We start from the raw sequence: 14,423 nt of genomic DNA, 5'->3' as shown, positions 1-14,423 counted from the left end.
GGCTGATGGATCACTGGTTCAGGTCCACATTTTTGACCTTGTGGGAGATCTGTCGACGTGCGCTTGAGCAGGGTGTTGACCCTGGTTGCTTCTGTGTGTCGCTCTGGATGGGAGTCTGTTATCATCTAGACCTACATGTAGAAGCATCTCTTGCACTTGACAATGATTTCACGAGGCTTGTTTCAGATGATTTGCCTAAATACCACAAGGCTAATAAATAAACATGTTTTTCTTATGATTATTTCATTTCCTACATTATGTTATTACAAGGTATCCCTTTGGAGCGTAGTATCACGTTGTTGAAAAATATGCCTAAATTGTGCACGCCTATACAAATTCGGCAATTGAAGGAATCTTATGTTACAAATGTTGAATGCAACATTATCGGCAAGTGACTTGATGCCTACTGTGCCAAAGAGATTTAGAGTTGTTAAACAGGAGTGACAAGATATAACGGTAATATTGTAAAATTTCAGCCAACATATTAGGCGATAATTAAGAGAAGGCAAAGTGATTATTATATTATACCAATTATACCAAACATTTTACCATTGCAACATTTGATGTACAGTCACATTCACGGTGGTTGTCTGAAGCATGCTATAGAATTCACAGCTGGTGATGCCTCATTACAATTGGTAATTCCCCATCATTTGCAACAATGTCAATGAGCGTCATCACTATCTTTCCTTTGCAGTACCTCAAACTGTCGTGATGAGCAGCTGAGATAAACTTTTATGAGTTGATTTTACTCTTGGCTCAGAGTTTGGGCAGTGACTTAAAACCTATTCTGACAGCCTCCTGCAGTGGTCTAAGGCATTTCAGTGCTTGAGACGTCACTACAGCCCCGGGTTCGATCCCAGGCAGTGTCACAGCCGGCCGTGACCGCGAGACCCATGAGGCGGCGCACAATTGGCCCAGCATTGCCTGGGTTAGGGGAGGGCTTGGCCAGCCGGGATTTCCTGACTTCCTGACTTCGGTCGCCAGCTGGACGGTGTTTCCTCCGACACATTGGTGTGGCTGGCTTCCGGGTTAAGCGAGCTGTGTGGCTTGGCAGGGTCGTGTTTCAGGAGGACGCATGGCTCTCGACCTTCACCTCTCCCGAGTCCGTAGGGGAGTTGCAGCAATGGGACAAGATTGTAACTACCAATTGGGGAGAAAAATATATATATTTTTTAAACTACTCTGACTAAAACCCTTGTGGAGTTTTTTTTGTCTTAAAACTGGTTTTAACAGGATTCCTAGACCCATTCTGAGATGCTTTGTGGATACGGGCTCTGGACTGTGTTCCAAATGGCATCCCCTTCCCATTATAGTGTACTGCCTTTGACCAGCTGGGCCCTATTCCCTACATAGTGCACAGAGCCCTGGTCTAAAGTAGTGCACCAGGTAGGAAATAGGGTGCCATTTGGAATGCATTCTTGCTCAGGCTTCAAGGTCTACTACCAGAACATACAGCCAACACACAGATGGTCAATTGGCATTGAATGCTAACCCTATGTAGAATTCACTCTGAAAGTAAGTCTCTGTTTGATTCACAATTAGCTTCTCTGTTGCTAAGTCAATGCACAATTTGCCCTGAATGGTTAGCCACCCTTCCATTAGCAATTAGCTACTCTGTGATAAGAAGATTCACGGTTGGCTTCGGTTAAATTACCCTTGAATGGCTAACGTCAGCGTGATAAGGCTAATTAGCTACAGTGTGATAAGCAGCTATGCCGGTGTACCAATGTTTAGCCTAGCCTGAGAGCTATTATTATTGAATGCTTAGCAATTAGCCTAAATTTGCTGTATGATTACCCCCTTATTACTAATGGAAATGCCCTTATACTTGGAAATGAATGTACCTAATGTACCTAACATGGGGTTGGGTAACAGGGGCTGCAGTGTGCAGGTATTTGTTCCTGACTATGTGTGTGTGTGTGTGTGTGTGTGTGTGTGTATGTTCGTATGTGTGTATGTGTGTTTGTGTGTATGTGTGTGTGTGTGTGTGTGTGTGTGTGTGTGTGTGTGTGTGTGTGTGTGTGTGTGTGTGTGTGTGTGTGTGTGTGTGTGTGTGTGTGTGTGTGTGTGTGTGTGTGTGTGGGTTACTGAACCCAGTACAGGGAGAGGTATGTTGATGACATTCAGATCTCCTCCAGAGAGGAACATGTTATTAAAGACAATATAACTTTTTGAAATGTTCTGTGCTGAAAGTAAAAGACAAAGCACAGCGTTGACAAATCTAAAACCGATAAGCCTCCAACATTTCACTAATGAATAAACCAATCAGAGTGTACTCTCGTCACAAAACATACACCTATCTTGGACATAAGTTTCATGTTGCTGGCGAGTGGGGGGAAACAAGTTGAGGAGCTCGTCCATGAGTTTTCAACCAGGCGTGAAATGATTGACCTTTCCCCTCTGCCTGGGGTCATGAAGCTAGAAGCTGTGAGAGAGGTGGCCCTAGCAAAGATTCAACATCTGCCTGCACGTGTGCCTCTCCCACAGAAGGTTCTGGGGGAAAATGAATAACAAAACTGTTCAAGTGGTGAGAAAGTGGCAATGCTTCAACACACACACCACACGTGACATTATCTATCCTTAGCCAAAGAGATTTGGGGTTTAGGTGTCCCGAAATTTGAGTGGATTTACACTTGTACCAGACTGACTCACCTGCTGAACATGCTCAACAGTGATGATGTGACGGTTAGGGAGTTAGCCAGAGCCTCCCTCCTTCTAGACCTACAGAGGCAGAAGGTCCCATTGACCACGTACACTGAGGAAAACGTCCTGGGCTTCAGGAGGAAAGCCAATGGAAAATTGGACACTCATGCTGCGGGCTTTGGAGTTTGGTCAAACTGGCCGGACTGGAGCTCAGATGGACACGGACACGCAGACTAAGACCGTGACTCTGACGAAGTTGTGACAGACCCATGTGTTGTCTTGGAGACTTCTGTCACCAAAGATGGAACATATCATCCTACATCCAGGACAACACTCCTCGGTATCAGACGGATGCAGCCACTGCAGCGCTAGACTGGCGTGAGGCTGTAGAGGAAACTCCCTGCTCTGCAATGTGCTGATCACTCTGTTAATTTCACCTTTATCTCTCATTCCATGTGCCAGAATTCTGCATTTGCCAGGACATTCTCACCTTTACTGTTAAGGCGAGGCTGCCAGTTCTACCAACAAAATATAACCTAGCACTCTGGTACCCTGCAAACCATGACCCATTTTCTATTCTACATGAGTCAGATGTAATGGAGTTTGTTGCCCATGTTGTGAACGGTTGCTGTTCATACAAACATTGGTACATTGCTAGATATGACCAAATTGTCGACCTGATAGCCAGCTAGGTGAGACAAGTAGTCCCACCAACTGCACACATTGCTGTGTAAGGGGAAGCTGGTGTGATGTTGTGTAAGGGGAAGCTGGTGTGATGTTGTGTAAGGGGAAGCTGGTGTGATGTTCTGTAAGGGGAAGCTGCTCTGATGTTGTGTAAGGGGAAGCTGGTGTGATTTTGCGTAAGGGGAAGCTGCTCTGATGTTGTGTGAGGGGAAGCTGGTGTGATGTTGTGTAAGGGGAAGCTGGTGTGATGTTGTGTAAGGGGAAGCTGGTGTGATGTTGTGTAAGGGGAAGCTGGTGTGATGTTCTGTAAGGGGATGCTGGTGTGATTTTGTGTAAGGGGAAGCTGCTGTGATGTTGTTTAAGGGGAAGCTGGTGTGATGTTGTGTATGGGGAAGCTGGTGTGATGTTCTGTAAGGGGAAGCTGGTGTGATTTTGTGTAAGGGGAAGCTGATGTGATGTTCTGTAAGGGGAAGCTGGTGTGATTTTGTGTAATGGGAAGCTGGTGTGATGTTCTGTAAGTGGAAGCTGGTGTGATGTTGTGTAAGGGGAAGCTGGTGTGATGTTGTGTAAGGGGAAGCTGGTGTGATGTTGTGTAAGGGGAAGCTGGTGTGATGTTGTGTAAAGGAAAGCTGGTGTGATGTTCTGTAAGGGGAAGCTGGTGTGATGTTGTGTAAGGGGAAGCTGCTGTGATGTTGTGTAAGGGGAAGCTGCTGTGATGTTGTGTAAGGGGAAGCTGCTGTGATGTTCTGTAAGGGGAAGCTGGTGTGATGTTGTGTAAATGGAAGCTGGTGTGATGTTGTGTAAGGGGAAGCTGCTGTGATGTTGTGTAAGGGGAAGCTGGTGTGATGTTCTGAAAGGGGAAGCTGGTGTGATTTTGTGTAAGGGGAAGCTGGTGTGATGTTGTGTAAGAGGAAGCTGGTGTGATGTTCTGTAAGGGGAAGCTGCTGTGATGTTGTGTAAGGGGAAGCTGCTGTGATGTTGTGTAAGGGGAAGCTGGTGTGATGTTCTCTAAGGGGAAGCGGGTGTGATGTTGTGTAAGGGGAAGCCGGTGTGATGTTGTGTAAGGGGAAGCTGGTGTGATGTTCTGTAAGGGGAAGCTGGTGTGATTTTGTGTAAGGGGAAGCCGGTGTGATGTTGTGTAAGGGGAAGCTGGTGTGATGTTGTGTAAGGGGAAGCTGGTGTGATGTTCTGTAAGGGGATGCTGGTGTGATTTTGTGTAAGGGGAAGCTGCTGTGATGTTGTGTAAGGGGAAGCTGCTGTGATGTTTTGTAAGGGGAAGCTGGTGTGATTTTGTGTAAGGGGAAGCTGGTGTGATGTTGTGTAAGGTGAAGCTGCTGTGATGTTGTGTAAGGGGAAGCTGGTGTGATGTTGTGTAAGGGGAAGCTGGTGTGATTTTGCGTAAGGCGAAGCTGGTGTGATGTTGTGTAAGGGGAAGCTGCTGTGATGTTGTGTAAGGGGAAGCTGCTGTGATGTTGTGTAAGGGGAAGCTGCTGTGATGTTGTGTAAGGGGAAGCTGGTGTGATGTTCTGTAAGGGGAAGCTGGTGTGATTTTGTGTAAGGGGAAGCTGGTGTGATGTTCTGTAAGGGGAAGCTGGTGTGATGCTGTGTAAGGGGAAGCTGGTGTGATGCTGTGTAAGGAGAAGCTGGTGTGATGTTGTGTAAGGGGAAGCTGGTGTGATGTGGTGTAAGGGGAAGCTGGTGTGATGTTGTGTAAGGGGAAGCTGGTGTGATGTTGTGTAATGGGAAGCTGGTGTGATGTTCTGTAAGGGGAAGCTGGTGTGATGTTGTGTAAGGGGAAGCTGGTGTGATGTTGTGTAAGGGGAAGCTGGTGTGATGTTGTGTAAGGGGAAGCTGGTTTGATGTTGTGTAAGGGGAAGCTGGTGTGATGTTGTGTGAGGGGAAGCTGCTGTGATGTTGTGTAAGGGGATGCTGGTGTGATGTTCTATAACGGGAAGCTGGTGTGATTTTGTGTAAGGGGAAGCTGGTGTGATGTTGTGTAAGGGGAAGCTGGTGTGATGTTGTGTAAGGGGAAGCTGGTGTGATGTTGTGTAAGGGGAAGCTGGTGTAATGTTCTGTAAGGGGAAGCTGGTGTGATGTTGTGTAAGGGGAAGCTGGTGTGATGTTGTGTAAGGGGAAGCTGCTGTGATGTTGTGTAAGGGGAAGCTGGTGTGATGTTGTGAAAGGGGAAGCTGGTGTGATTTTGTGTAAGGGGAAGCTGCTGTGATGTTGATGATGATGCTGTGTTTTCCTATGTGCCAAATACACCAGATGTTGTTGTTGTGGCGGGAGGCCAGAGGGATTTTCTCATTTGACTGCTACATGGAGCAGCCGAAAAGCTTCTTCAATTCCAGCCTCTCGTGGCCAGCTTGGACAGCCTCTCGTGGCCAGCTTGGACAGCCTCTTATGGCCAGCTTGGACAGCCTCTCGTGGCCAGCTTGGACAGCCTCTCGTGGCCAGCTTGGACAGCCTCTCGTGGCCAGCTTGGACAGCCTCTCGTGGCCAGCTTGGACAGCCTCTCATGGCCAGCTTGCAATAATGTGTAAGGGGAAGCTGGTGTGAAGCTTCATGGCCAACAATGCAATAATCAACAGCAATGTATTACTAGAAAAAACACATGCGAAATAAGAACAAGAGATATGAAATACACAGTAAAGTAATTAAGCATACTGAATACAGGAAATATTGAAAATGTCTGTTCCAAGAACATATTTACATGTGCAGGGATACTGGAGTGATGGAGGTAGATATGTATAGGGGTAAGGGGACTTGGCAACAGGATATAAGATAAACAGAGTAGCAGCAGCTTGCATGTGAGTGGGTGTGCGGGTGTGTAGAGTCAGTATAAATGTATGTGCATATGACTGAGAAAATTATGGAGAGAGTGATTGTGTGAGTGTTGGAGTGACAGTGTGTGTGAGTGTGTAGGGCCCTGTGAGTATGCATAGAGAGCGCAAATACTGAAATAAAATGTCAATAAAGATACAAGATCATGTATAAATATGATTGGTGGATTCAAATAAAGTATTTAATTTGTGCGTGTGTGTGTGTGTGTGTGTGTGTGTGTGTGTGTGTGTGTGTGTGTGTGTGTGTGTGTGTGTGTGTGTGTGTGTGGTGTGTGTGTGTGTGTGTGTGTGTGTGTGTGTGTGTGTGTGTGTGTGTGTGTGTGTGTGTGTGTGTTGCAGGGAAAGGGCTGGGGCAGTAGGTAGCCTAACGATTAAGAGCATTGGGCCAGTAACTGAAAGGTCACTAATTCAAATCCCAGAGCCGACTAGGTGAAAACCCTGTGGATGTGCCACTGATCAAGGCGTTTAACCCTAATTGCTCTGTAAGTCTCTCTGGAGAGTCTGCTAAATGACTACCTCTGATTGTTATGGTAATTTCCCAAAATGACAAGGTTTTTCAGAAATCCTGGTTGGAAGATTTATGGAATCATGAGGGAATAAGCAGGAAATCCGGAATCCTCCAACCAGTATTTCTGGAAAACCTGACATTTTGCAAAAATGACCTGCATTTTGCTGCCCTACTCCTGATTCGACTACTCTAGTAATCTTGGCTTTGACCTAGGCCAATCTAGACCAAAATAAATAATAGGGATATGGGCAGTTAAAAAAAGAGGAGAGAGATTGTTTGATGTGAGTGGAGAGCCGTGGAGAGGTAAATCTCTATGGCAACTGTTGAGCCAACACTCTCCACACACTTCAGTAGGTGTACTTCAGTAGGTGTACTTCAGTAGGTGTACTTCAGTAGATGTACTCACATTATGTTTGTTTGTAAGTGTGTGTGTATAGCGTCATGTTTTCCTGCATGTATTTGTATCCAAGGTAGAAAAACAACAGCTTCAATGTGGGAGAAAGGGCTGGGAGCCTTCTGTGAAGGAAGGAGGGAGGGAGGGTGAAGAATGGAGGCCATAGAAGTTTCCAAATCCCCCTCCCTTCCTCCACCTTCCCCACCCCTCTCTGTGCTTTACCCTCACCCAATCCTGCCACTCCCCTACTCCGTCCTACCTCACTGTGTCCAGTCTCACTCACTTGTGTTTTGTGTGGCGGTGAACCCAAAGAACAATCCTGGCTCTCTTTTCCCAAAATAAGCCTGTAGGGGGAGGGAGGGGGAGGGGGAGTGGGCGGGAGCGCAGACTAAAGCCACAGTGAGGAGATTGGACTTGCGAGGTGCACAGGCCCTGGTTATAAGCTGTGGATGTGGGACTGTACAAGCTGAAGTCACAGCACTTACCTCTCAGCCAAGCCAACTAGAATACCCTGCCTGCCTGTACTGCCGCTCTCTCTCGTTCTCGCTCTCTCTCTCTCCCTCTCCTTCCCTCCTAGAGTGTGAGAGCGCTGAGATTTGGAAAGTGCGCCTCAGACCCACTTTTGGTCAGCCTGAAGACGGTACAGAGACGGTTTTCCCCCCCTCTCTCTTCCCTTCGATCCCACTCTCAGTCTCTCTCTCTCACTCGCTCGCTCTCTCCCTGCAGAAGCACATGGACTACATTTTCTCCAGAGAGACAGAGAAAGAAGCAAACCAACATAAAATTTGTTCCACCTGCCATTGGTGAAAATATTAAAATTTTTCTGTTTTTGGACAAAGTCGGACCGGCTTTCAAACCAGCGGCATTGCAAAGTTTATTTATATATTTTTTAATAATTTTTTGTTCCTTTGATATTGACTGATCTGATACCATCCTAATTTCTCTGGGAGACATGCGTGGCTGAAGGAGAAGAGGAGCCAGAGCCCAACCTGAAATTCACACCTCGTTGACACCCTCTCACATCCCGTTCCTCCATCTACCATTCAACGCTTGGAGGAGAGAAAAGCAAGGTAAGCCCCCCGTCCTCTTCCCTCCTCTCCCTTAAGTGTCTCTCCATTTTCCTCTCATCCCTCCATCCTGTCGTCCCTCATTGTTTTCCTCACATCGTGTCGCCGCGGTAACGATAGCCGAGAGCCAAAGGCAACAGAAAAGGGAGAAAGCAAGAAAAAACAGACAGAGCAATAAGTCAGTCATGGGACCTGCGTAGGACTCTGTGGTGCTGAAGGAAACCTAGCACAAGGCAGGGACTTCAACGCCGAGAAGATTACAAATTACCAATGCAACTCTTGTACCCAGTTTTCTCCCTGTATGTCAATTTATATTCTAAATACTGTTACACTTATAATAACAGCCATATTATTATTACTATGTGTTATTACGATTCCTCAGAGATGAATGTGACTTTCAGCAGGAATGCCGAGACACTGTCTCTGGTATGATAGAGGCATCCTACACACTCTCTCTTTCTCTCTCTCTCTCTCTCTCTCTCTCTCTCTCTCTCTCTCTCTCTCTCTCTCTCTCTCTCTCTCTCTCTCTCTCTCTCTCTCCAGGAGATGGTACTGATTATGGGTAAATGGAGCGTTCACATACTTCTGCCGAAAGTTATTTGTCCGCTGCGCTCCTCTGAATAAAGTTTAGTTTGAGTGAGACGTACTGATGAAACAGTGGCAGATGTACAACCTATGGTTGATGTTGGCGGGTGTATGGGAGATGGGAGTGTCTATGACGGGAGGAGATAAGATAGCCGGAGTGTCATTCAGCTGTTTGTTTCTTGGCATGTCTGTGTGTCTGTGTGTCCGTGTGTCTGTGCATGTAGGTATCAGTGACTATGTAATGTATGAGTATGTGTGCGTGTCAGTTCTCTGAACCTATAAGGATGCCCAGTCAGTCTCTGTCACACACGGACACAGGTTCCATTCATACTCGGGTAGAGTAGATCGCTGTCTCTCTGCCATCTCATTGGTGAAATATCTCACATCTGTGTGTACAGACCCCTTTGTTGAAGACTAAGTGTGTCTACACCATTTTTTTCCCCTCTATGGTCTATATGTTACACGTGTTGTGTTTGTGCGGATATTTGTGATGTTTTAGTTCACTGCTGTGGGGGTAAGATTAGTGTGATTGATGTAGAGAGAGATGCAACTTTGTTTGTTTTGTCGTCTACCCTCTCTCTCTTCTTTTCCTTGTCCTTGTCCTCTACTCTCCTCTCCTGGCTGGCTCTCTATTTTAGGCCCCCTCATCCACATTTTGTCTGCTCTCATTCTATTCCCCATTCTCTCTCTCTCTCTCTCTCTCTCTCCCTCTCTCTCTCTCTCTCTCTCTCTCTCTCTCTCTCTTTCTCTCCCTCTCTTTCTCTCCCTCTCTTGCCTTCTCTCTTTCTCTCTCCCTCCCTCTATCTATCTATCTCTCTCTTTCTTTCTCTCTCTCTCTCTCTCTCTTTCTTTCTCTCTCTCTCTCTCTCTCTCTCGCTCCCTCTCTGTCTCTCTCTCTTTGCTTTCTCTGTCTCTCTCTCTCTCTCTCTCTCTCTCTCTCGCTCCTGCTCTCTCTGTCTCTCTGTCTCTCTGTCTCTCTGTCTGTCTGTCTGTCTGTCTGTCTGTCTGTCTGTCTGTCTGTCTGTCTGTCTGTCTGTCTGTCTGTCTGTCTGTCTGTCTGTCTGTCTGTCTGTCTGTCTGTCTGTCTGTCTGTCTGTCTGTCTGTCTGTCTGTCTGTCTGTCTGTCTGTCTGTCTGTCTGTCTGTCACTCTCCCTTCTCTTTCTCTTTTAGTGCGCTGCGACGCTCCTGGCATGCACGTTACATTCCTCTGAAATGACATCCCTCCATCACTGAGAAGGAGTAATATTCATGACTCTGAGTCATGCAGCGGGCAATGTGAGAAAGAGAGACATAGAAAGAGATGGAAAGAGAGATGGAGAGAGAAAAAGAGAGAGCGAGAAAGAGGGAAAGATAGAGAGAGAGGGGGAGAGATAGAGACACAGAGCGAGAGAGAGAGAGAGAGAGAGGGAGGGATGGATGGATAAAGACAGAGTGAGAGATAGAGAGAGAGAGGGAAGGATAAAAACAGAGAGAGGGAAGGAGAAAGGAGGGGGAAGAGAGAGAAAGAGAAAAGAGGGTGAAAAGGAGGGAACGATGAAGAGCAAGGAAGTCACAGAGGGCCAAAAACAGTAAAAATACAAAAAGGTTTTCAAAACATACATTTGTGAAATTGGATGAGAGAGAGAGAGAGAGAGAGAGAGAGAGAGAGAGAGAGAGAGAGAGAGAGAGAGAGAGAGAGAGAGAGAGGGGGGGGGGGGGGGGAGACGACAGGCTTGAAATCTGGACTCCTGCTCTCTCTCCAAAGACATTTGGCAATATCCTCCAACTTCACTGGCCCGCGGCAAGGGGGCAGCTTGCATATATACCTGTGTGTGTGTGTTATACAAGCTGCCCGGAAAATGAAGGAACGGAGACACACACACGTGTGAACTCTCGCTCTGACGGAAAAGCGAAACAAGGGGATGGGTCAGGAGGACACAGTGTTACAGAGGAACAGCAAAATGTATTGACTGTATACACAGAATAGGGGTATGCTTGGTCCCCCTTTTACTGTAGTCCACAATCATCTCCTTTGTCTTGATCACATTGAGGGAGAGGTTGTTGTCCTGGCACCACACGACTAGGTCTCTGACCTCCTCCCTATAGGCTGTGTCATTGTTGTTGGTGATCAGGCCTACCACTGTTGTGTCATCGGCAAACTTGATGATGGTGTTGGAGTCGTGCCTGGCCATGCAGTCATGAGTGAACAGGGAGTACAGGAGGGGACTGAGCACGCACCCCTGAGGCGCCCCCGTGTTGAGGATCAGCGTGGCGGATGTGTTGTTACCTACTCTCACCCCCTGGGGGCGGCCCGTTTGGAAGTCCAAGATCCAGTTGCAGAGGGAGGTGTTTAGTCCCATGATCCTTAGCTTAGTGATGAGCTTTGAGGGCACCATGGTGTTGAACACTGAGCTGTAGTCAATGAATAGCATTCTCACATAAGTGTTCCTTTTGTCCAGGTGGGAAAGGGCAGTGTTTAATGCAATAGAAATTGCATCATCTGTGGATCTCTTGGGGCGGTATGCAAATTGGAGTGGGTCTAGGGTTCCTGAGATAATGGTGTTGATGTGAGCTACGACCAGACTTTCAAAGCATTTCATGGCTACAGACGTGAGTGCTATGGGTCGGTAGTCATTTAGGCAGGTTACCTTAGTGTTCTTGGGCACAGGGACTATGGTGGTCTGCTTGAAACCTGTTGGTATTACAGACTCAGTCAGGGACAGGTTGAAAATGTCAGTGAAGACACTTGCCAGTTGGTCAGCACATGCTCGGAGTACAGATCCTGGGAATCTGTCTGCCCCTGCGGCCTTGTGAATGTTGACCTGTTTAAAGGTCTTACTCACATCGGCTACGGAGAGCGTGATCACACAGTCGTCCGGAACAGCTGATGCTCTCATGCAAGCTTCAGTGTTACTTGCCTCGAAGTGAGCATAGAAGTACTTTAGATTGTCTGGTAGGCTCGTGTCACTGGGCACCTCGCAGCTGTGCTTCCCTTTGTAGTCTGTTATAGTTTGCAAGCCCTGGTACATCCGACGAGCGTCGGAGCCTGTGTAGTAAGATTCAATCTTAGTCCTGTATTGATGCTTTGACTGTTTGATGGTTCGTCGGAGAGCATAGCGGTATTTCTTATAAGCTTCCGGGTTATAGTCCCGCTCCTTGAAAGCGGCAGCTCTACCCTTTAGCTCAGTGTGGATGTTGCCTGTAATCCATGGCTTCTGGTTGGGGTATGTACGTACGGCACTGTGGGGACGACATCATTGATGCACTTATTGATGAAGCCAGTGACTGATGTGGTGTACTCCTCAATGCCATCGGAAGAATCCCGGAACATATTCCAGTCTGTGCTAGCAAAACAGTCCTGTAGCTAAGCATCTTTTTCATCTGACCACTTTTTATTTGATCGAGTCAAGTGCTTCCTGCTTTAGTTTAAAACCCGCCAGCTTTATGTTATTCATGTCGTCGTTCAGCCACGATTCGGTGAAACATAAGATATTATAGTTTTTAATATCCCGTTGGTAGGATATATACGTGATTGTAGTTCATCTATTTCATTATCGATTGATTGTACGTTGGCTAATAGGACCGATGGTAAAGGTAGATTACCCTCTCGGCGTCGGATCCTAACAAGGCACCCCGGACCTTCGTCGCCGATACCGCCGTCTCTTTCTGCTGCGAATGACGGGGATGAGAGCCTACACCTACCACTATCACTCCACTACTACTACCACTACCACTACCACTACCACTACCACTACCACTATTATTACACCTACCATTACCACTACCACTACCACTACCACTCCAATACTACTACAACTACCACTACCACTCCACTACTACTACCACTGCCAATACCACTACCACTACCACTACCACTCCACTACTGCTACCACTACCACTACACCTCCACGACCACTACCACTACCACTACCACTCCCAGTCCACTACCACTGCCACTACAACTACCACTACCACTCCACTACCACTACCACTCCACTACCACTCCACTACAACTACCACTACCACTACCACTACCACTACTACTACCACTACCACTACCACTCCACTGCTACTACCAATACCACTCCACTACTACTACCACTATCAATACCACTCCACTACTACTTCCACTACCACTACTACTACCACTTCACTTCCACTACCACTACCAATACCACTTCTACTACCTCTACCACTACCAATACCACTCCACTACCACTACCACTACCACTACCACTACCACTACCACTACCAATACCACTACCACTACCACTACCAATACCACTACCACTACAATGACCATTCCACTACTACTACCATTACCACTCCACTACTACTACTACCACTACCACTACCACTATTATTACACCTACCAGTACCACTACCACTACCACTACCACTCCACTACCACTACCACTCCACTACTACTACCACTGCCACTACCACTACCACTACCACTCCACTACCACTGCCACTACAACTACAACTACCACTACCACTCCACTACCACTACCACTCCACTACTACTACCAATACCACTACCACTACTACTACCACTACCACTCCACTACCACTCCACTACTACTACCACTACCACTACCACTACTACTACCACTACCACTACCTCTACTACCACTACCACTACTACTACCACTACCACTACCACTCCACTACTACTACCACTACCAATACCACTACCAATACCAATACCACTACCACTACAACCACCATTCCACTACTACTACCATTACCACTCCACTACTACTACCAATACCACTCCACTACCAATCCCACTCCACTACCACAACCACTACCACTACCACTACCCCTACTACAACCAATACCACGCCTACTACCACTACCACTACCACCACTCCCTACCAATACCACTCCACTACCAATACCACTACTACCACTACCACTACCAATAATACCACTACTACACTACCACTACCACTACTACCACTACCACTCCACTACCAATACCACTCCAATACCACTACTACCAATACCACTACCACTACTACTACCACTAGCACTAGCACTACCACTACCACTACACTGCTACTACCAATACCACTCCACTACCACTACTACTACCAATACCACTCCACTACTACTACCACTATCAATACCACTCCACTACTACTACCACTACCACTACTACTACCACTTCACTTCCACTACCAATACCACTTCTACTACCACTACCACTACCAATACCACTACCACTACCACTACCACTACCACTACCACTACCACTACCACTACCAATACCACTACTACTACCAATCCCACTCCACTACTACTACCACTACCAATACCACTACCACTACCACTACCACTCCACTACTACTACCACTACCAATACCACTACCACTACCACTACCACTACCACTCCACCACTACCACTCCACTACAATACCACTACCACTACAACCACCATTCCACTACTACTACCATTACCACTCCACTACTACTACCAATACCACTCCACTACCAATCCCACGCCACTACCACAACCACTACATTTACATTACAAGTCATTTAGCAGACGCTCTTATCCAGAGCGACTTACAAATTGGTGCATTCACTACCACTACCACTACCCCTACTACTACCAATACCATGCCTACTACCACTACCACTACCACCACTCCCTACCAATACCACTCCACTACCAATACCACTACTACCACTACCACTACCACTAATA

General features: G+C 47.0%; 1 protein-coding gene across 2 annotated transcripts in view; it reads left to right on the top strand.

Moving 5' to 3' along the window:
- Positions 1-7,479: 7,479 nt before the first annotated feature.
- LOC106570550 (uncharacterized) overlaps positions 7,480-14,423 on the top strand; it is an 83,742-nt gene continuing 76,798 nt past the window's right edge. For both annotated transcript variants that reach the window (XM_014142995.3, XM_014142994.3), the window contains exon 1: positions 7,480-8,145. The gene's annotated coding sequence lies outside the window, so the exon portion shown is untranslated. The remainder of the gene's footprint in view (positions 8,146-14,423) is intronic.

Source organism: Salmo salar, chromosome 14 (assembly GCF_965601325.2).
Source record: "Salmo salar chromosome 14, fSalSal1, whole genome shotgun sequence".
Classification (NCBI taxonomy): domain Eukaryota; kingdom Metazoa; phylum Chordata; class Actinopteri; order Salmoniformes; family Salmonidae; genus Salmo; species Salmo salar.
The sequence above is the reverse complement of the archived record's forward strand: the minus strand, read 5'-3'. Positions and strand labels throughout refer to the sequence as shown.